We start from the raw sequence: 22,614 nt of genomic DNA on the forward strand, positions 1-22,614 counted from the left end.
TATGTGAGAGTTTTATAATATATTGGGCATTTAGGGGACTTTTATGATTTTTTATTTTATTTGTAAAAACTTTAATCACTTTAAAAAAAAATGTTTTACTGTCCCACTCTGGGACTTGAACAAGCTATCATCTGATGGATATTGCTTGATTTAGATTTCTCCTTTGCTTAATCACTTAGCATGTTTTTCATTAATAAACATTTTAAAAAACAAACAAATAATAAATAAATAATAATAATAATTCTTTTATTTATATAGCGAACACAAATTAACCAGGGCTTCACAGAGCTTTCCAAATTGATCTGTCCCCAATGGGGCTCACAATCTAATCAACCTACCAGTATGTTTTTGGAGAGTGAGAGGAAACCCATGCAAACACAGAGAGAACATACAAACTCTTTACAGATGTTCGCCCCAAATCCCCAGTGCTGCAAGGCTGTATTGCTAACCACTAAACCACTGTTCTGCCCTATAATACATAAATAATAAAAGTAAATAAACAAATAATCAACATTTCTATTTTTGGAACTATTCTCACTAACTTCCTAGGACTGTACAAGCTTTAAACACTTCATTTGGTTTGGTTCTGTATAGTATGTATAAATATATTCTTCCGGGATGTTTTCCTAAACTGCAGCAGTATGATAATTAAAGAACCAAAAAATTCTAGTGGAATCTGTCTTCTTACCAATGATTATTTTTCTCATTATTTTTCTCAATGTGAAAATACCCAGAGATGACAAGTTCATGAATAAAGCTCTTTGAAAAGTTTCCCGAAGCTATTTGCAAAAGTCTTTGTGGTGACCTATTTGTTCACCACATGAAATATTGGCAGTTGACAATAAATACCTCAAAACTAAATAGGTGGAACTACAGATATTGGAGTTTCCATTGTCACATTTGGGCAATATTACCAACTAGCATCTTATTAACAATGTTTTTTTTATATCATCTTTTGCTCAAAACTTTTCATAATAGGATATACTGGACCAGACCTATTACACTGTCTGACTTTGTACTAGAAAGAACATGCAAACTCCTGTCTGCGCCAGTATTCTGCACATAAAGGGGCGTTCCGGTGCCAATTCAGACCATGCACCACTTTTATTACTGCGACATGACCGAAATGTGGCGCACGTCCAATAAACTGAGTGCACAAAAAAAAAGCCCAGGGATCTCAGTTTAAGCACAATCAGCGTGTGCAGGTCCAGATTATTGAAGACCGGGTGCCAGTATTCAATGGTGTAGTGCAGTTTGCATCATAAATTTGCATTGATAAATCTAGGCCACTGTATGTTAAAATCCTTCGAAGGACACATTCACAAGTAGGGGCCTGTGGCCTGTTTGACATTGGTGGAAGACAGCCTCCCACACCCCCAATGTCAATATAAAATTACTGCCTGTACTAAAAGACAGGCAGGACCTGTGGTTGGCCCATTCACGGCATGGTGCATACATTGGCTAAACTAAAGGGGTCACATGTTAGCTGGAACAAAAGGGACAGCATATGGCCACATTACCCGGTCATGTGCATAAGGCCTTACACATTACAAGTAAGATATGTCTATCCTCAATAATCCCTTACATAAAGCAGAAACACTACAGTACCATATGTATGAACAAGGTTGTTATATCTGAGTCAGCGTCTTCCTAAATTCATACCGTCAGGCTGAAGAGACACTGAATTTCAATCTGGTTCATTTGAGTCATTAGTCTGAACAGTGTACCAGTGGCTGGGCAGCTGATTGAATCTCTCACACTCAGTTCTCTGCAAGCTTTGTTCTGAACTGGCAATGGTTAACATGTACTGACTATATGAGATCTGGCCCTTCCACCAGGATCAGAGTTCCTACTCAGATAAATATTCTGTGTGTGCTATACTCGTTGCCGGTTATACAGTTGGTCCCCTACTTAAGAACACTCGACTTACATACGACCCCTCTGGATGTTGGTAATTTACTGTACTTTAGTCCTAGGCTACAATAAACAGCTGTAAATCACAGGTGTCTGTAATGAAGCTTTATTGTTAATCCTAATTCTTATGACAACCCAACATTTTTAAAATCGAATTGTCACAGAGACCAAAAAAGTTCTGGCTGGGATTACAATGATAAAATATACAGTTCCGACTTACATACAAATTCAACTTAAGAACAAACCTACAGACACTATCTTGTATGTAACCCGGGGACTGCCTGTAGTCTGTATGCCAGCTCTATTGTTCTTGCTACTCGTTTGCAATTTCTATACTTCTGGTTTACGATTTTTGGCTCTCGTTCTTTGACTATTCTTCATATCTGCGATTATATGCCTTGAATGGCTATCTCATTTGTAGCCCAGATTACTGACCTCCCCTTAGTTTTATTTGTTTGTCCTGTTTTGTGTCCACACCTACAGTGTCCACACCTACAGTGATGGCGAATCTTTTAGAGGCCGAGTGCCCAAACTGCAACCCAAAACCTTGCTTATTTATCGCTTGGTGCCAACCGAAAATTAAAGCAGTAACTTATTGCTCCCTGTTCAACAACTTTCAATCATATTGGCCTCCTGAGGACAGCATCACAGTAGAAAGATGGAAAATTTTTATCATTTTAGCTACTTTCCAGTTCCCCTCTGGGGCAAGCAGGAGATCCTTCAAAAATAATTCGACCCTGTCTAATTCTCCCTCTTCCTTCAGTCCCAAGTAAGTATCAAAATATGACCGAAAGCAGCATCTTTTAAGTTGCTTGGAACTGCAGGAAGATTCTTTGAGTTTTGTCTGGTGTGCTGGGGCGATGGCCCTGGTGCCCACAAAAAGTGCTCTGAGTGCCGCCTTTGGCACCCGTGCCATAGGTTCACCACCACTGACCTAGGATAAGCTAAGGCGAGCATGGAGGGCTGTTGGGGCCTGGAGTTTTAGGGTTTACTCTCTTGTCTTTCGTTCCTGAGGCCAGTGTAACCACTACAAAGGTACTGTTCTCTTGTCTACTACTTCACCAATATTAAATGGATCCTAGATATTGGATAATTGATAATCTAAAATTGAGACAACTCAAAAGTAAAAATACTGTAACCAGCCATACATAATGTCATCACCTTATACAGTGCAGAAACACATAGCTTGTTCTACTTGCCAATACACTGAAGGATCCAGCAGGACAGCTATGACACCTCCTTATATAAATTTGGCAGAAAACCCATTTCATGTTTATCTTGATCATGAAAAAACCTCAGTGGTGGTCGCCGTGAACTGTAGTGTAGGACATAAAAGACTCTTTTGTTCTCTAACATGTTTTGCAGATTGATATCCTGTAATATGACATACATTATCCCATAGACACTGGAGTAGCCCCAAAATGACAACGCTCTCTGCGAAGTCCCAGAACCACAGTTATCTAATTCCCATAGTAGTGGTGAATCATTTTCATGTTCCTTGTCTGCAGCTTTGCACATTTTAAGCCTTTTGAAGAGCATGACACACTCATGGGATAAATACAATTATTCACATATATGGTGTTGTATAGGCAAAACACATTTGTAGTGGAGATGTGGCAAGGAATAGCTTCCAGGCAGACTTCTTTGATGTCGAGTATGAAAGATTTCCTCTCTCTGGAAACCTGGAATGGAGCTTCACTGCAGCTGTGAGCAGATCCGTGCTGCTCACACCTCTCATAATAATGATGAGAAATACTTTGATGGATGTAACATCGACAACAAGCTGTATGCAATCATAGGGATGGCTGGAGCAATAATCCGGCTGTTCAATGTCTAATGCAGTCATTGGCAGTCCTGCCCTAATGCATCACAGTATCAGACTAATAGGGTGATATGTTATTAAGAAGTAATTCCTTATATCCAACCAAAAAGCCATCTGTAGAACATACTTGTGTTTTTCCTGTATAGATATAGGCTTCCTTCCCAACATACTAACTGGTCAAATCGCTTTTATGAATTTGGCCCTGACTAGAAGAGCACAGATGAGACTGCAATCCTGAGAAGGACTACTCTGCTAAATGGGAACAATTAGTGACATTAGAAATGGCCGGAGTAGGGCTCTGAGGATATATTACACTATAGAATTAGGAGACTGTGTTGGGATACATTTCATAGAATTCTGTCTTATTTTCATCAGTAAGGTATAGGAAGGCGGACAAAGGGAGACTGAATAGTGCTCATAGAGTAGTAGATTAAACCAATATGGGTGCTCAGAATTAAATAGGAGTGAGGCTCACAAGATGAAGTTGTGCTATATTAGGCACAACTCTATTTTTGATGTTTAAGTGCTGGTATACATGCTTCCAGGTGCCACCTTCAGACATTGTTGAGACACGGTTGCTACACCGGTCTGGATTCAGTATGGATAGTTACGGAAGGGATTGTAAAAACTTAAAAACTTTTTGTTTGGTATCTCAGGGACACAACGGGACACATTTACTTAGAAATTCGTAAAATGCACTAAAAGTTCTATTGCTGTGTATAATGCTAAGATCGTAAGCCAGAAATCATTAATCTGTCGCTTCCTTGCACAGGTCCGACAAAATCTTTTTTGTGGCGCACCTGTAACATAGGGTGTGCAACACAATTTGCAAGTTAAATCCGGCACTCGGTCCAAATCAGACCGACTGACGGCACACCCACTAATTTGTATGGAATGGAAGCCAGCGCAGCAGCGCCACAAAAGGGTCATGTGTGCCACAATCGCTGCGCATACACTTATCAAATACCTGTGCTAGCTGTTTTAGCCTAGAAGAAGCACAGTTCAACAAAAGTGAGTTGCAAAGCTTAGTCAATGTGCCACAATGCGTTTTGGAGTCAGGCGCAATTCCTTTATCAAGTGAAAAGAGACTGCTGTGTAGGTGAGGGGTTAAATACCTATGGCTGTTATTATTTTCATTAGTAAATTTTTCAAAGTCAACCACCTTACACTTCTTCTTGCGAAAACTTTGTAACAATGACCTTAGTCCTAGTAGCTAAAGTATTTTTCTATGAACACAGAGAAATTAAGTAGTAAATTGTTGGATATGACAGTGTAAGATTTCCATGAATATTTGCATTTATGGATTAGCTGGTAGGTAAAGACCTAAATGGTCAAGTGTATTGTCAAAATGTTAATATTGATGTATTCAGTTTAATCCATGGAAACACTGGGTGTCAAATATTGACATCTTTATTGCCAGCAGTGGAGTCTAGTATAAAACAAATAGTCTACGAATGTGTTTGCTGCAGTGTTTGTAAATCAGGTAAATACGTGATGCCTTATACTGGTCTTTCTTTGTTCCTTAGTGTAAGAATAGTGAACTAAGACCAAGCTTGGGGCACAACCACCCATGCTGTGCCATCTATGAGCATCGTAGTTTGTAGTTTTTAATTTCCCTGGAAACTGCACTGGTACATGCCTGAATAAATCGTTCACAATGTAATGTATACCTCGCGTTGTATATTTTTATAACATGGATTAGTATTTAGTATTTTATAACATGGATGAATAATACATAGTGCTGTTAGGGGGTCGTGTGCATCCCGCAAGACTCACAACATATAGCCGGATTGGTGGCCATAAAGCTAGTCCAGCAATTTGACACCTCTATGCACTAGCCATGGCTGTGATTGGTCAGAGGGACAGCCTTTCCAATCACAGCCATGGCTACTAGGTAGGGCATTAATTTAGAAAAAAAGAAAAACTTTGGCACGGCTCATCAATTGAGGATAATCTTGTGGACTGTTGGCTGTGGAAGAATCGTACATGACGCATTACGGACGGGGCTCCATCCTTAGTCGTAACCTAAGGACGGTGCCCCGTCCAAAACGAGTCAACTATTTTCTGACATTGTGCACACTGTCATGTTTTTGAAATCGATTATGGAATAAAACCCTAATGTTTTTAATGAATTCGCTAGAGAAATAATAATAATAATTCTTTATTTATATAGTGCACACAGATTACGCAGTGCTGTACAGAGTTTTGTCAAATTGGTCTCTGTCCCTAATGGGGCTCACAATCTAAACAACCTAACAGTATGTTTTGGAGTGTGGGAGAAAACCCATGCAAACAAGGTGAGAACATACAAACTCTTTGCAGATGTTGACCTGGGTGGGACTCAAACCCAGGACCCCAGCGCTGAAAGGCAGAAGTGTTACTCACTCAGCCAATGTGATGGACTGCCTTTTCCTTTTGCTGAGGGGCATATATTTGCCAATCAAGCAATATGCCTGGGATGCATGGGACACACCTGAACCTCAGATCCAAACTAAAAAAGGAATCTCACTCATCTCTGTTAGGCACCTGTAATAAGCTTACTTTTAAGCAAGAAAGGCCCTCATTCCTAATGTTTTATATGACCATTTTATTACTCTGTAATGTCCTTTATTTTCTGTATATGTACCACATGATCAGTAATGTGTGGAATATAAGGGTGCTATAGAAAGAAAGATTTATCATTATTGTGCACTGGGTGCTTTCCTCATACTATGCTGAACATGTTGTGGAAATGCCTTTATAAATTATCCCTAATATTCCTGAGTTTGAGGCACAGAAGAATATTTGAGTTTTCCCAGGGCGCTACATTTACATCTCCTTATTTCGGCTCCAAACATGCCGCTTCTATAAACCCAACCCATGTCCGGCACAGGTACATCTATATTATCAAATGTTAAAGCAAACTGTTCAAGCATCTGTAAATAATAAAGATAAAATCCACTATGTACCAGAGCTTATATGTTTCAAACCAATCATGGCTTTTAATCATAGCTTTGATTAAGAACTATGATTGGTTTGAAACATGTTTGATCTGGTACATTTAGTGGTGCTCTGAGGTTTTCACTTTTCTATTTACTTTGGCACATTCTGGAAAAGTGTACCTTGGATCCATCTATTTCCTCAACACTGGTTTCTGTGCATCAACACCGCATGAAGGGTCTCCTAAACATAAGCCCAATGGATCCTGTTATAGTCAATAGATTATTTTGTACTCTGAAAGTGGCTATTGCTTTAAACATCCAACACTTTGACAGAACACAACAATAGAAAAATTGGGGTGCCTTTGTCAACATAGCCTCAGGGGGAAATGTGCATATAGTGCTCCTGTAGAATTGGTCTTTTAGATGTTGTTGCAAAAGGGTCCTTTATACAGAAAATTATCACATACCATATTTTTCAGACTACAAGGCACACAAAAAATCCTTAGATTTTCTCAGAAATCAATGGTGCGCCTTATAGTCCAGTGCGCCTTATATATGAGCCTAGACGTTTTAGCAGGCATTCATTGATGGTGTATGAAAAGAATTCTCGACAATCCAGCCAAATTCCAGGAAAACTTCACGACTTTATTTAGTCAAATTCATATATCCACAGCATTGTTTTCAAAGAATCCCACCATGATTAACCCCTTAAGGACGGAGGGTTTTCCGGCTCATTTCTCGCTCTCCAACTTCAAAAATCCATAACTTTTTCATTTTTCTGTGTACAGACCTGTGTGAGGGCTTATTTTGTGCGTAACAAATTTTACTTTCCCGTAATGTTATTTATTTTAACATGTCGTGTACTGCGAAGCTGAAAAAAAATTCCAAATGTGGAAAAATTGAAAAAAAACCGCACATGCGTCACGTTCTTGTGGGCTCAGTTTTTACGACTTTCACTCTTCGCTCCAAATAACATGCCTACTTTATTCTTTGGTTCGGTGCGATCGCGGTGATACCAAATTTATATAGGTTTTATTGTGTTTTAATACATTTTCAAAAATTAAACGAATGTGTACAAAAAAGAAAAAAACATTTTTGCCATCTTCTGATGCTAATAACTTTTTCATACTTTTGCGCACGGAGATGTGTGAGGGGTCATTTTTTGCGAAATGAGGCGACGTTTTCATTGCTACCATTTTGAGGTCTGTGCGACATTTTGATCATTTTTTATTTCATTTTTTATGTTATGTAAAAAGGTGTAAAAGTCGCATTTCGGACATTTGGGCGCCATTTCCCGCCTCGGAGGTCACCGCCGCCTGTAACCGTTTTTATATTTTGATAGATCGGGCATTTTGGGACGTGGCGATACCTAATATGTTTGTGATTTTTACTGTTTATTATGTTTTATATCCGTTCTAGGGAAAGGGGGGTGATTTGAACTTTTAATATTTTATTAATTTTTTTTATTTTTTAAACTTTTTTTTTTCTTTTTTTTTTCACTATCTTTTAGACCATCTAGGGTACATTAACCCTAGATGGTCAGATCGCTGCTACCATATACTGCAATACTTCTGTATTGCAATATATGGCATTTTTGCAGCACATTCATTACAATGAGCCACTTGCTCATTGTAACGAATCTGCAGCTGCCAGATAGCCTCGTGTCAAAAGAAGACACAAGGCTACCATGGCAACCGAAAAGAAGATGGCGGCGCCGTCTTTTAAATGCCGCCGGCGACTTTGCCGGCGGCAACGGGGGGGGTTAATAGCCGCGATCGGTGCTAGCACCGACCGCGGTTATTAGCGGTGGGGGTTTTATGCATTTTGCAAAAACCCCCACCTTTGTATGAAGAGGACTCAGCCCGTGAGCCCTCTTCATACATCCCTTATACCTCTGCGCCGTAGAGCTACGGTGCAGAGCGTTAAGGGGTTAAGAACGGTTAATCCGTTCGAAACGCGTTGGATTAAGAAGGGATTCTTTGAAAACAATGCTGTGGATATATGAATTTGACTAAATAAAGTCGTGAAGTTTTCCTGGAATTTGGCTGGATTGTCGAGAATTCTTTTCATATGCAATCTTACCCCAACAAACGGGGTGAAGTCCGTGCCATTTCCGGAACATACAGAGGCTGGAGGAGAGCTGGAACATTCCCCTTGTTTCTCTGAGATATTCATTGATGGTGTGCCTTATAGTCCAAAAAATACTGTAGTATTATAACCTGATTGATGAACATTTCTCTCTAGAATTATAGTTAATATATTACTTATTTCCATAATATATTATTTAATGTGTAATCGAATATTTTATTTAATGGCCTCAACAGCAGTGAATGCACAGAAGAAATAAATGTATGTATGTGCTCTGTCCCAGGGCTGTGATTAATTTAAACAAGTGAGAATGCAATCTGCATAGAGCTTTCTTATTCTGCAATTCAGTCATTGCTCTAGGACATACAGACAGATTGCATTTATTTATTAAAGCAGCGCAATGTATTTCACACAATGGGGGTCATTTACTAAGGGCCCGAATCGCGTTTTCCCGACGTGTTACCCGAATATTTCCGATTTGCGCCGATTGTACCTGAATTGCCCCGGGATTGTGTCGCACGCGATCGGATTGTGGCGCATCGGCGCCGGCATGCGCGCGACGGAAATCGGGGGGCGTGGCCGAACGAAAACCCGACGTATTCGGAAAAACCGCCGCATTTAAAACCCGAAAAAGTGTCGCTTGGTGACCGCTTACCTTCACCTGGTCCGAGGTGGTGCATTCCGGCGCGTGGAGATGATTTTCAGCGCAGCAGCGCCACCTGGTGGACGGCGGAGGAACTGCCTTCATGAATCCCGGCCGGACCCGAATCCAGAGTAGAGAACGCGCCGCTGGATCGCGAATGGGCCGGGTAAGTAAATTTGCCCCAATATGTTAAACAAATCAATTTCTGTGCATTTGACATTAAGAAAGCAGCTCTCTAGGTAAGGCTTAGAGTTATCTATTAAAATAAGAATTAGAAGGAATCTAACAAATAAAGGATATGTTCCACTTTATGGAGTAATATTCTCAAGGCTCCTTTTGGATCATTTCGGAAAGTTCACACACAAATTGGAAATAAATTCATGGGAAAGTTATTGCTCGGTAGAAAGAAACAGTAGATATAAAATGAGCTGTATAGCAGAAATATTTCTTTACTGCTGTGCTTGTTCTTTTTTTATTTATCTCTCTTTATTAACATATAACATAAGAGTGGGCCACAATGCAAACTTTGGATTGGGGCTCCCACATACCTGAAATTGCACTGTTACCCCCATCCCGCACTTTACACTTGAAAATTCACGTACATTGGGGGAAATAAGTATTTGATCCCAGGTCAATTTTGCAAGTTTTCCAACCTCCAAGGAAAGGAGAGGTCTGTAATGTTTATTGTTGGTACACTTTAACTGTGAGACACAGAATCTAAAAGAAAATCCAGAAAATCACATTGTGAGATTTTCAAATAATAAATTAGCATTTTTATGCATGACATACATATTTGATTCCCTACCAATGAGCAAGAACTCTGTCTCTCAGTGCTGTTAGTTTTTTTTTTTTTTAATTTATCGTCTTTATTAGGTTTTCAAAATTTTTAAAAACAATTCTGCACATCCATGACCCTTCACAGGGCACCATGTTCATAGCTTTGCATGTACTCTTACAAAAGATACACTTTTTACAATTATCAAATTTACTTACATACATTTCCCTATTCCTTGAATTTTCCTTGCTAGTGGTTCAATTGTGAGGTTAAATAACAAAGGTGAAAGTGGACACCCTTGACGAGTGCCTCTCTCTAACGTAAATCTTTGTGAAATCTCCCCTTGTGTCACCACCTGTGCTTGTGGCTCCCTATACATTGTGTCAATTGCTTTATAAAACAACCCATTTATTCCCATTTTGTTCATCACCTTTTTGAGCCAGGGCAAGGCCACACTATCAAATGCTTTTTCGGCATCAACTGATATAATTGCCGCATGTTCCCTATCCTGTGGTCGGGCCCTGGCCCAATCCAGCGTGGCCATTACCGAGCGCACATTCTTGACCCCATTTCTTCTTTTCACAAACCCATTCTGAGAGGGATGTATCAGATCAGGCATTACCTCAGCTAATCTATTTTTAATCTATATTTTAGTGTCGATATTAATTAATGAAATCGGCCTAAAGGATGCTGGATCCATTTTTTCCCCTTTCTCTTTTGGTATTACCTTAATAAATGCCAGATTCCCTGTCATTAAAGTCTTCCCTTCCTGATACATATAATTGAACACCTGTACTAATGTTTCCGTAATTTGTGGAGCTACCAATTTATAATATTCTGGGGTGAATCCATTGGGGCCTGGTGCTTTATCCTTCGGCAATTTTTTTTATAATACCCACTATCTCCTCTCCTTTAATTGGGGCTGATAAAGATTCCTGTTGTTCTTTGGACAGGTATGGTACAATGAGGTCTAACAAAAAGTTATTCATTTCTTCCTCACTCTCTTTTCTTCCTTTGTATAGCCTTCTGTAGTACTCTGCCAATATCCCATTTATCCCCTCCTTATCTCTGATGATCTCCCCCTTTTCATTCCGCAACCCCTCAATATTACCTTCACCTCTTTCCTTCTTAATCATGATTGATAACATTTTCCCGGTTTTACTACCAAAACAATAGAGATTTTTCTCTCCCTTTTTCATATTGTCCCACTGAATCTTGTCCACATACTGCTCAAAAATTTGTCACTCTGTGGAATAGCCTGCCTCAGGCGCTGGTCACAGCAGGGACAGCAGAGAGCTTTAAGAAGGGTCTAGATGCCTTTTTACACCTAAATAACATTGATGGTTATGTTATATAGAATTGTTTCCCCTAAATCCCTTCCTCATCCAATCCCTTCCCTTCCTTGGTTGAACTTGATGGACAAGTGTCTTTTTTCAACCGTATAAACTATACTATACTACTTTCTGTCAACTTTCCTTTGTTTTCAGCATTAGGTGTTAGCCTATATTTCTGTATTGCCTCTCTATAGTTTCTCTCCATCTCTATGTACTTAAGTTTCTTTCTTTTATTCTTGCTTGCTACATATTGTCACGGGTGCTCCCGCGATCCCTGTCACGGATCGCGGGTGCATCCGTGCTCCTTCATGTGCCCCCGCTGCTGCCCGATGTCTCTTACCTCTCCCGGCTCCTGCACTTCCTCGGACTGCCGTGCGCGCGCGTCCCCGCCTCCTAGGGTGCGCGCGCGGCTCCGGCCGAAAATTTAAAGGGCCAGCGCACCGCTAATTGGTGCACTGGCTGAACACCTCACCTTTAAGAATCCTGCCTCTTCCTGTGTTCCTTGCCGGATCTTTGTGCCTCATAGCCTTAGAGAAAGCTTCCAAGCGAGTATTCCTGCGTTCCCGTGTATTCCTGCGTTCCTGTGTATTCCTGTGTGTTCCCGCTCCTGAGTCCTGTGTTACCTGAGTTCCTCCGTGTTGCTGTTTTGCGTGTGCCTGTGTTCCCGTTCCCACCTGCCTGGACCTCCTGTTGCTGACCCTGGACTTGGACCTGACGTTGCATCTCTGCCGCCTGCCCTGACCCTGTGCCTGGACCTGACTACGAGTTTGTCTTCCGCTAAGGTACCTCGACCTCGGCTGCCACCGTGGGCTAGTCACACCTGGGAACGACCTAGTGGTATCCTGCCGCAGCAAGTCCAACCCGCTTTGCGGCGGGCTCTGGTGAATACCAGGTGCCGCTAGGCTCCGGTTCCGGGTGTTGGCTAGTTACATCTCCCGCGGTGGTCCAGAGGATCCACTGATCCTAACAGTAAGATCCGGCCATGGATCCCGCCGAGGCTCCTTCTCCCAGTCAGCCTGATCTCGCCACCATCGTGATCCACCAGTCCCGGCAGATTGCAGCACAGCGGAATCAGCTAGAGCAAGTCACCGCCATGCTACAACAACTACTTGCTACCCAACATCAGCAACAGTCTCCTGAAGCGGCCGCTGCGACCCCTGCTACCCCGGCTTATCTTCCTGCTGCTGAACCCAGGCTTCGCCTCTCTTTGCCCGGCAAGTATGATGGAGATCCCAAGATGTGCAGGGGCTTCATAACCCAGTGCTCCTTGCACATAGAACTCATGCCGTCGCAATTTGCCACAGAGCGGTCCAAGGTGGCATTTGTCCTCAGCCTTCTTTCCGGGAAAGCCCTGGCCTGGGCTACTCCGCTTTGGGACAGAGATGACCCGGTTGTGTCTAGCCTCACTGCATTTCTGTCAGAGTTCCGGTCAGTCTTCGAGGAACCAGCACGAGCCTCCTCTGCGGAGTCTGTATTGCTGAACTTGCGTCAGGGCAACTCATCGGTGGGAGAGTACGCAGTTCAATTCCGCACCCTTGCTTCTGAACTTGCTTGGAACGATGCAGCCCTCATCGCTACATTTAAGAAAGGGCTCTCTGCGCAGGTCAAGGACGCACTGGCAGCTCGGGATCTTCCATCTATTCTGAGTGACCTCATCACCTTGGCCACTCGAATTGATGTTCGGTTTAAGGAGCGAGCTGAGGAACTACGCTCCGAGTATCCCCAAGGCCGTGTTAGATGCATTCCTCGCCTGGCGCCAGTCTTCCAAAGGCCGCTCCAGGTCCCGCCTGAATCTTCTGTTGAGGAACCCATGCAGGTTGACCGAACCCGGCTCACTCTACAAGAGCGTTCCAGACGACGTCAGGAGAACTTGTGCATGTATTGTGCCAGCCCACAGCACTTCGTCGGGACTTGCCCTGTACGTCCCCAACGCCCGGGAAACACCAGCACCTAGGCTTCTCAGGAGAAGCGTCCCTAGGTGTGAATAAAGCTTCTCCACGCTTGATTCTCCCTGTACTCCTCAGCATGGGCACCGGTACTCCGGTCCAGGTTTCCGCTTTCCTGGATTCTGGCTCCACAGCGAACTTTGTACATGCTGCACTGGTCGCCCTGCATCACTTCCCAGTGGTTCGTCTTGAGAAGCCCTTGTCCATTGCCTCAGTCAGTGGTCAGATTCTCTCCGTGCCTATCTGGTTTCGCACTGAACCCCTGCTCCTTCAAGTTGGTGCATTGCATAAAGAGAGACTCTCCTTTTTTGTGCTGCCACAGTGCACTTCCACTCTCCTGCTGGGTCTCCCCTGGTTGCAGCATCATGCCCCTGTTCTGGACTGGTCCTCTGGGGAGATTCTCCGTTGGGGTCCGGATTGCCCCTCACGCTGCATTACAGTTCCACATCCGCTTCCTGTCAGGACTGCTACCTTGTCTCCCAAGCCTCTGGAGGGACTTCCAGCTCCGTACCGGGACTTTGCAGACGTGTTTTCTAAAAAACAAGCCGAGATTCTTCCTCCATATCGTCCCTATGATTGCCCCATTGACCTTCTGCCTGGATCTTCTCCACCACGGGGTCGGGTGTATCCGCTTTCGGTTCCTGAGACTGCCGCTATGTCGGAATATGTTAAGGAAAATCTGCAAAGAGGTTTCATCCGCAAATCCTCCTCGCCAGCTGGCGCTGGTTTCTTTTTTGTCACAAAAAAGGATGGCTCTCTCCGCCCCTATATAGACTATCGCGGTCTTAACAAGGTCACCGTTAAGAACCGCTATCCTCTGCCGCTTATCACGGAGCTATTTGATCGTCTGCGGGGTGCAAGAATTTTTTCCAAATTGGATCTTCGTGGGGTCTACAACCTCATCCGCATCAGGAAGGGTGACGAGTGGAAGACCGCCTTTAACACCCGTGATGGGCATTTTGAATATCTAGTTATGCCCTTCGGACTTTGTAATGCGCCAGCCGTTTTCCAGGAGTTTGTAAATGATATTTTCCGGGACTTATTGTACAGTTGTGTCGTGGTGTACCTGGACGACATCCTTGTGTACTCTGCCAATCTGGAGTCCCACCAGTCTCATGTACGGGAGGTTCTCAGCCGCCTCAGGACAAACCACCTCTATGCCAAGCTGGAGAAGTGCCACTTTCATCAGAGGAGCCTTCCATTCCTCGGCTACATAATTTCTGATAGGGGTTTGCAGATGGATCCTGCCAAGTTATCTGCGGTCCTTCAGTGGCCACGCCCAGTGGGACTGCAAGCTATACAAAGATTTCTGGGCTTTGCTAATTATTTTAGGCAATTTATCCCACACTTCTCATCTTTGGTCGCGCCGATGGTGGCGCTTACGAAAAAGGGTACTAATCCCCGTGTCTGGCCACCAGCAGCAGAAGAAGCCTTCACGAAATTAAAAACTGCTTTTTCCTCCGCTTCAGTCCTTACCCGACCGGATACTGAAAAGCCGTTCCTGGTGGAGGTTGATGCCTCCTCCGTGGGCGCTGGGGCAGTCCTTACTCAGAAGGGTCCCAGGGGACGAACACTCACTTGTGGTTTCTTCTCCAAAACCTTCTCCTCCGCGGAGAGAAATTATTCCATTGGAGATCGGGAGCTTCTAGCCATCAAGCTGGCTTTGGAAGAGTGGCGTCATCTGCTGGAGGGAGCCCGATTTCCAGTCAGCATCTTCACGGACCACAAAAACCTTCAGTACCTTCAGACGGCTCAGCGTTTGAATCCACGTCAAGCCCGGTGGTCCCTCTTCTTTTCTCGCTTTGACTTCCGAATCCATTTTCGCCCTGCAGAGAAAAACATCAAGGCTGACGCCTTGTCCCGTGCTTCTGATGTTATGGGGGAGGACTCTGCTCCGAGGCATATTGTTCCTCCAGAGAGACTCGTGCTTGCCGCGCCGGTGGACCTCCGGCAGCTGCCTCCCGGCAAGACTTATGTGCGACCTGGTCTCCGAAAGAGGATTCTGACCTGGGGACATTCTTCTCGTGTGGCTGGGCACCCTGGGGTGCAGCGCTCTGTGGCCTTAATTTCCCGATTCTACTGGTGGCCTGATTTGGTCAAGGACGTTCGGGATTTTGTGGGTTCCTGTGCCTCTTGTGCCCGCAACAAGCCTTCACGACTTAAACCTGCTGGTCTTCTGTTGCCGTTACTCGTGCCTACCAGCCCATGGTCTCATGTGGCTATGGACTTTGTTACGGATCTACCGCCATCTTCTGGCAACACCGTTATCTGGGTGGTGACTGACCGCTTTTCGAAGATGTCTCACTTTGTCCCTCTACCAGGTTTGCCTTCTGCTCCACGTCTCGCCAGCCTCTTCTTCCAGCATATTTTCCGGCTTCATGGCCTCCCTCAGCACATCGTCTCGGATCGAGGAGTTCAGTTTGTGTCCAAATTCTGGAGATCTTTGTGCAACCAGTTGCAGGTGAACTTGGATTTCTCTTCTGCCTATCACCCACAGACTAACGGCCAAGTGGAGAGGGTGAATCAGACTTTAGGTTGCTATCTCCGCCACTTCGTCTCTGCCCGTCAGGACGACTGGGCATCTCTTCTACCATGGGCGGAGTTCTCTTACAATTCCCTGGACTCCACTTCTGCCGGTTCTGCTCCCTTTTTTATTAACTACGGACTGCATCCTCGGCCTCCTCTTCCGTTACCTACGTCTGCAGATGTTCCTGCTGTGGAGGACCTGGTACGTGATCTGAAAGCCATCTGGGAGCAAGTCCACACCTCATTGCTCCGAGCTACAGCCCAGACCAAGCGTCAAGCAGACAAAAGACGCCGACCATTCCCTGTTTAACTCCTGGTGACAAGGTTTGGCTGTCCGCCAAGTATGTTCGGCTGAAGATCCCGAGCTATAAATTGGGACCTCGGTTCTTGGGTCCATTTGAAATTCTCAGCCGCATCAACCCGGTGGCTTACAAGTTGCGTCTGCCTCCCAGCATGCGCATTCCTAATTCTTTCCACGTTTCTCTCCTTAAGCCAGTCATCTTCAACCGCTTCAACCGACAAATTACTCCTCCTCCGGTACCACAAGCTGATTCCACCGATGTCTTCGAGGTGAAAGAGATCCTGGATACTAAGACTGTGAGAGGTAGGCGGTTGTTTCTGGTAGACTGGAAAGGATTTGGTCCTGAGGAGAGATCCTGGGAGCCAGAGGATAACATCCTGGACAAGAGCCTGCTCCAACGTTTTCTCAGGCCCAAGAAGAGAGGGAGGCCGAAGGGGGGGGGGGTACTGTCACGGGTGCTCCCGCGATCCCTGTCACGGATCGCGGGCGCATCCGTGCTCCTTCATGTGCCCCCGGCTCCGTGCTCCTTCTCTTACCTCTCCCGGCTCCTGCACTTCCTCGGACTGCCGTGCGCGCGCGTCCCCGCCTCCTAGGGCGCGCGCGCGGCTCCGGCCGAAAATTTAAAGGGCCAATTGGTGCACTGGCTGAACACCTCACCTTTAAGAATCCTGCCTCTTCCTGTGTTCCTTGCCGGATCTTTGTGCCTCATAGCCTTAGAGGAAGCTTCAAAGCGAGTATTCCTGCGTTCCCGTGTATTCCTGCGTTCCTGTATATTCCTGTGTGTTCCCGCTCCTGAGTCCTGTGTTACCTGAGTTCCTCCGTGTTGCTGTTTTCCGTGTGCCTGTGTTCCCGTTCCCACCTGCCTGGACCTCCTGTTGCTGACCCCGGACTTGGACCTGACGTTGCATCTCTGCCGCCTGCCCTGACCCTGTGCCTGGACCTGACTACGAGTTTGTCTTCCGCTAAGGTACCTCGACCTCGGCTGCCACCGTGGGCTAGTCACACCTGGGAACGACCTAGTGGTATCCTGCCGCAGCAAGTCCAACCCGCTTTGCGGCGGGCTCTGGTGAATACCAGGTGCCGCTAGGCTCCGGTTCCGGGTGTTGGCTAGTTACATCTCCCGCGGTGGTCCAGAGGATCCACTGATCCTAACACATATGACATTATTTCTCTTCTCAAAAATAACTTGCTTGTTTCCCAAAACAGAATTGGGTTCTCCTTCATTAACTTACTGTTCTCCTTCACATACTTGTCCCAGTTTTCCAGGACCAAGGTATGAAATTCCCTTTCCTTACGTAACCTACCCGGGAAACTCCATAAATTTATTCCTTTTTTCTTCTCCCACATTTGTAACTCGATCTGAATAGGGGCATGATCGGATATAATAATGTCAAAAATGTTGGTGGATTTCACATTTCTCGCCAATGAGGACGAAATTGTTACATAATCTATTCTTAACCATGTCTTATATTGACCCGAGAAATATGTATATTCCCTCTCTTTTCTATTTTGTATCCTCCAGGGATCTACCAGTGATCCTGAATTCAAGATGTTAAACATTATCGCGTCCTCACCCTTTTTCTTACTGATCTTTTTGGTATCTGACCTATCCAATCTATTATCAATGACTCTATTGAAATCTCCATCTACTATTTTATAATCTACTCTATTCCTCATAATACACCCTGAGACCCTTTTAAGAAAATCTTCATTACTTCTCCTGTCATTTGGTGCATATATATTATAAATCCTAATTTGGGTATCTGCTACCCTTAACACTATCCTCATTGCTCGTCCTTCTTCTTCATATTCTTCTGGAAGGACCTCAGAAGACCTCTGTTGGTACACTTTAATTGTGAGACACAGAATCTAAAAGAAAATCCAGAAAATCTCATTGCATGATTTTCAAATAATAAATTAGCATTTTTATGCATGACATACATATTTGATTCCCTACCAATGAGCAAGAACTCTGTCTCTCAGTGCTGTTAGTTTTTCTTTTAGAAGCTCCTCCTTCTCTGCACTCATTACCTGTAGTAATGGCACTTGTTTGTGCCTGTTTTTGTTTGTGGTATTTATCACACTTGCAGTTTTTAAGTCCATTGGAGCCAAAGTCAGTGAATGCAGTGGGAAGCCCATCATTTATATTTCCCTTTGTTTTGAATCAATTCTTGGTTTTGGTCCAAAAAATTGTAATAAAAACAGCTACACCTTTTTGCAAAGTGAATATTATTGATTCTTTTTAAAGTCACAAGTAGCTAATGCCTGCAGAAAACAATCTGCTAGAATTGTTTTTACATTGTAAATGGGCCTGCAGATATTTATAGCACTATGGTGGGATGGGGCATTTATCATGCCAGTTTTCTGATGTCGCTCCTTCTTTATGATCCACAAACTTCTAACCGCAGCACGCTGGAGAGGAGGAGCGCTGCTCACCCCTTCCCTCTCTATACCGATGCACAGGGTCCAGGTGTAAACACAGAAAAGATAGAATATGCTCTATATTTTTCCTGTGCACGGTACAGTAAGGTGCCACACATGGTCAGTGTCATGGTCAAACTCTATTTATAAGAGAGGGGAAGGAGTGAGTCACAGAAGTTAAGTGCCCACCCAACTGCTGAATTTGGAAAAGGAAAAGTTGTTGGAACATTAATATGTCTCATAATGACATTCTAAAACACAAAATGAGGAAGTTATCATAGTTTTCTGGTGTGAGAGTAGTGAAATAATCACAAATTCTTGCATTAAACAAGAATTTGTGATTATTATGTGACTACTCCACCTCCACACCATGTGGGCATGGAGGGGGCACAGATGTGTATGGCCGCCAACAGAGTTGGCGGACATGGGACAATCCTGCCCTGTGCCTGCATACTTTTTAAAAACCTGTGAACCTGCATGGATGCACACCAGATACATCAAGAAGCCTAAGCCTCTTGATGTATCTACCTGTGCATGAGCACCAGCATATGATAAATTCCCCCTATTGTTACACATCATGTCCATACTTACAAAGTTATTAACCCCTAGGGGACTCAGCCTATTTTGGCCTAAAGGACGCGGCCCCATTTTTCAAATCTGGCCTGTGTCACTATAAGTGGTTATAGCGTGGGAACGCTATGAGATATCCAGGGGATTTTGAGATTGTTTTCTCGTGACACATTGTACTTCAAATTAGTTTAAAAATTTGGATGAAATCTTTTGCGTTTAGTTATGAAAAAAAACAAAATTTGGCAAAAATTTTGAAAAATTCTTTATTTTCAACGTTCTAAATTCTCTACTTTTGATGCGGATAGTCAAAGCACCCAAATAAATTCATAACTTACATTTCCCAAATGTCTGCTTTATGTTGGCATGGTTTTTTAAGATTCCACATATTTTACTAGAATGTTATGAGGCTCAGAATTTGGGTGCCATTTTTCACATTTTTTGTAAAATCGCCAAAACCCGTACTTAGATGGACCTGCTCAACTTCTAATTGACACTGAGAGGCCTAAATAATAGCTAGACTCATAAATTACCCCATTGTGGAAACTACACCCCTCAACGTATGAAAAACTACTTTTGAGAAGTTTGTTAACCCTTTACGTGTTTTATAGGGGTTAAAACAAAACGGAGGTGGAGTCTGCAAATTGTAATATTTTTTCACAATACACTCATTTTGGGTGGAAAATTAAACATTTAAAATGGATTAAATGAAAAAAGGCTCCACAAAGTTTGATACCCAATTTCTCCCGAGTACACGGATACCCCATATGTGCTGGTAACCTGCTGTATGGGCGCACGGCCGGGCATAGAAGGGAAGGAGGCGCCATCCAGATCAGATTTGCTATGTCACATTGTACAGGCTATAATTTTTTTATTTTTTTTAATGAGGACCTATAGGGGCTCATTTCTTTTGCCACATGAGATGCACTTTTCTAATACATAATTTTGGAGCCTCTATAGCTAATTGGTGAGATTTAATTAACTCTTTGTTGGTGGAGGAAATGAAAATCATCAATTTTTAGGAAAATTTTTATGTGTTTTTTTTTTTGGCCGTTAACCATACCATAAAAATAGTATATTATTTTTATTCTATGGGTCGCCACAATTATGAAAATACTTCATTTATATATATTTTTAATTTTTTACCATTTTTACTGAATAAAAAGTAATTTGGCAAAATTGTTGTTAATTTTAGCATCACCGTCTTTCATATGTATAACTTTTTTATTTTTCACCTCACAAATCTGTTTAAGAGCTTATTTTATGCGAGAATGATTGCTCTTTTTAGTGGTCTTATTTTAGATTGCGTAACTTTTTAAAATCACTTTTTTTAGAGCATTTTTAAAGGGCATTAATAAAAAATCATCTTTTTCAGAGAGAGTTTTTTTAGGTTGTTTTTTACGGGGTTCACTATGCGGATCTAATAACGATTCTGTTTTATTATACAGATTGTTACGGACGCAGGGATACCAATTATGTGGGGGTTTTGTGTATTTTATTCAATTGTACTGAATAAAAACTAATTTGGAGAAAATCTTATTCATTTTAGCATCACCATCTTTTTATATGCATAACTTTTTTATTTTTTGGCTGACAAATCTTGTTAGGGGCTTATTTTTTGCGAGAACAGTTGTTCTTTTTAGTGGGCTTATTTTAGAGTGCATAACATTTTTTAAATCACTTTTTAGAGCATTTTTTATAGGGTATTAATTAAAAATTATCTTTTTTCGGAACGTTTTTTGCGTTTTTTTCCTCCGGCGTTTACCGTGCGGGTCCAGTAACAATTCTGTTTTATTATGCAGATTGTTACGGACGCGGCAATACCAAATATGCGGGGTTTTTTTGTGTTTTTATGTTTTTTATACTTTATTAAGTTTTTTTATGGGAAAGTGACATTTTAGGGGCTTATATTTTATGTATTTATTTTTTATTTATTATAATGTGTAGTGTTAACTGTTTTTGCATTTTTTTACTTATACATACTTGAACTTAAACCAGTGATGCTCTGATCACTGGTTTAAGTCCAATACACTGCTCTACAATACTATTTTATTGTAGAGCAGTGTAAACTGTCTGAGCAAGCTTGCGCATGCTCAGACAGTTTGCAGTCAGACCCGGAAGGGATCTGGCTGCCATGGAGACCGGGCAGCTCCGGGGCACATGCCAGTCCTCGGAGCTGCCCGGAAGAGGATCGGATCCCCCGGTAAGCGGCACGGGGGATCCGATCCACAGCAGGAACACCCTTACACGCCGCGGTCATGCTTGACCGCGGCGTGTAAGGGGTTAACACCCGCGATCGGAGTCGGCTGTGATAGACAGCTGACAGCCGCTGCTTCTGGTACCGGCTCCGTTTGTGAGCCGGTCCCAGAAGCTGGACGTTATACTACGTCCCGGTGCGCTAAGCATCTAGCCCCGGGGACGTAGTATAACGTCGTGGTGCGCCTAGGGGTTAAAGTATATCTACTATCAAAATCAGGCATGATAAACCAGGGACACTAACTCGTAGATCCATCGATCCAGGAACCATAACTGTAGCAATATTGTTATATTTGTTATCCAATGCCTCCTTGCTTCTAAAATCAACTTTTAAAATTATACTCATAAGCCAGAAGAGCTCTGGGGAGTATAACCAAAGCCACTCCATGCTCTGTCAGCTGTCACAAGCTGTAACATTGTGAAGGAGTACATCTCCTCCTCCCCCCTGCTCCCTCAGCACTTCCCTCATCCCTCTGCCTGTTGTAATCCCACACAGTGGGAGGGGAAGTGCTCCAGCACAGTGTAACTGCCTTTGAAGCTACAGCACGCAAGGGCTCTGGTAATGCTGCTAGAGCCCTTTTGTCTCATTAGCATAATTTTAAATTTAGAAGAAAGGAGGCCATGGATAACAAATATAAGAAGATTACCACAGTCACAGTGCCTGGATCTATCAGTAAGGGCCCCTGGTTTATCCTGCTTGATGGTAGAGTTCCTTTAAATCTTCATGTTTGCACATCACTCTGTATAATGATCACCCCTTCACCATGTAGTTTTATTTGACAGTGTAAAGGCAGATGAAAATGAGCGTTGATCAATGTGCTATAGTATATTGCAGAATCCTGCTCGTCCGTCTGAGCATTTGGCAGTGTGAATGGGCCATAAGTTACAAAAGTAGTCGAATACACGACTCAAGGAAATTAACATTTTTGTGCTCTATCATTTATCCTCCTAAAACCCTTGATGTTATGTTCATAGCGCTCCTATAATTCTACTAACTTCAGAGACATGTTAGTTTACCGTATAATTATTAAACATCAAGTATATCATCTCTTGATCATGTAGCTGGAGCAGCACTAATAGATGGTAGATGGTTATTAACT

At 43.1% G+C, this 22,614-nt stretch overlaps 1 long non-coding RNA gene across 1 annotated transcript in view; it reads right to left on the minus strand.

Annotated features, from left to right (window-relative positions):
• The window catches only part of LOC140125683 (uncharacterized), a 70,188-nt gene extending 47,574 nt beyond the window's left edge, over window positions 1-22,614 (minus strand). The window contains exons 1-2 of the long non-coding RNA XR_011854689.1: window positions 22,532-22,614; window positions 9,991-10,105 (exon numbers count right to left, since the gene is read on the minus strand). This is a non-coding gene — a long non-coding RNA (uncharacterized lncRNA). The remainder of the gene's footprint in view (window positions 1-9,990; window positions 10,106-22,531) is intronic.

This window comes from Engystomops pustulosus, chromosome 4, assembly GCF_040894005.1.
Source record: "Engystomops pustulosus chromosome 4, aEngPut4.maternal, whole genome shotgun sequence".
Taxonomy (NCBI): Eukaryota; Metazoa; Chordata; class Amphibia; order Anura; family Leptodactylidae; genus Engystomops; species Engystomops pustulosus.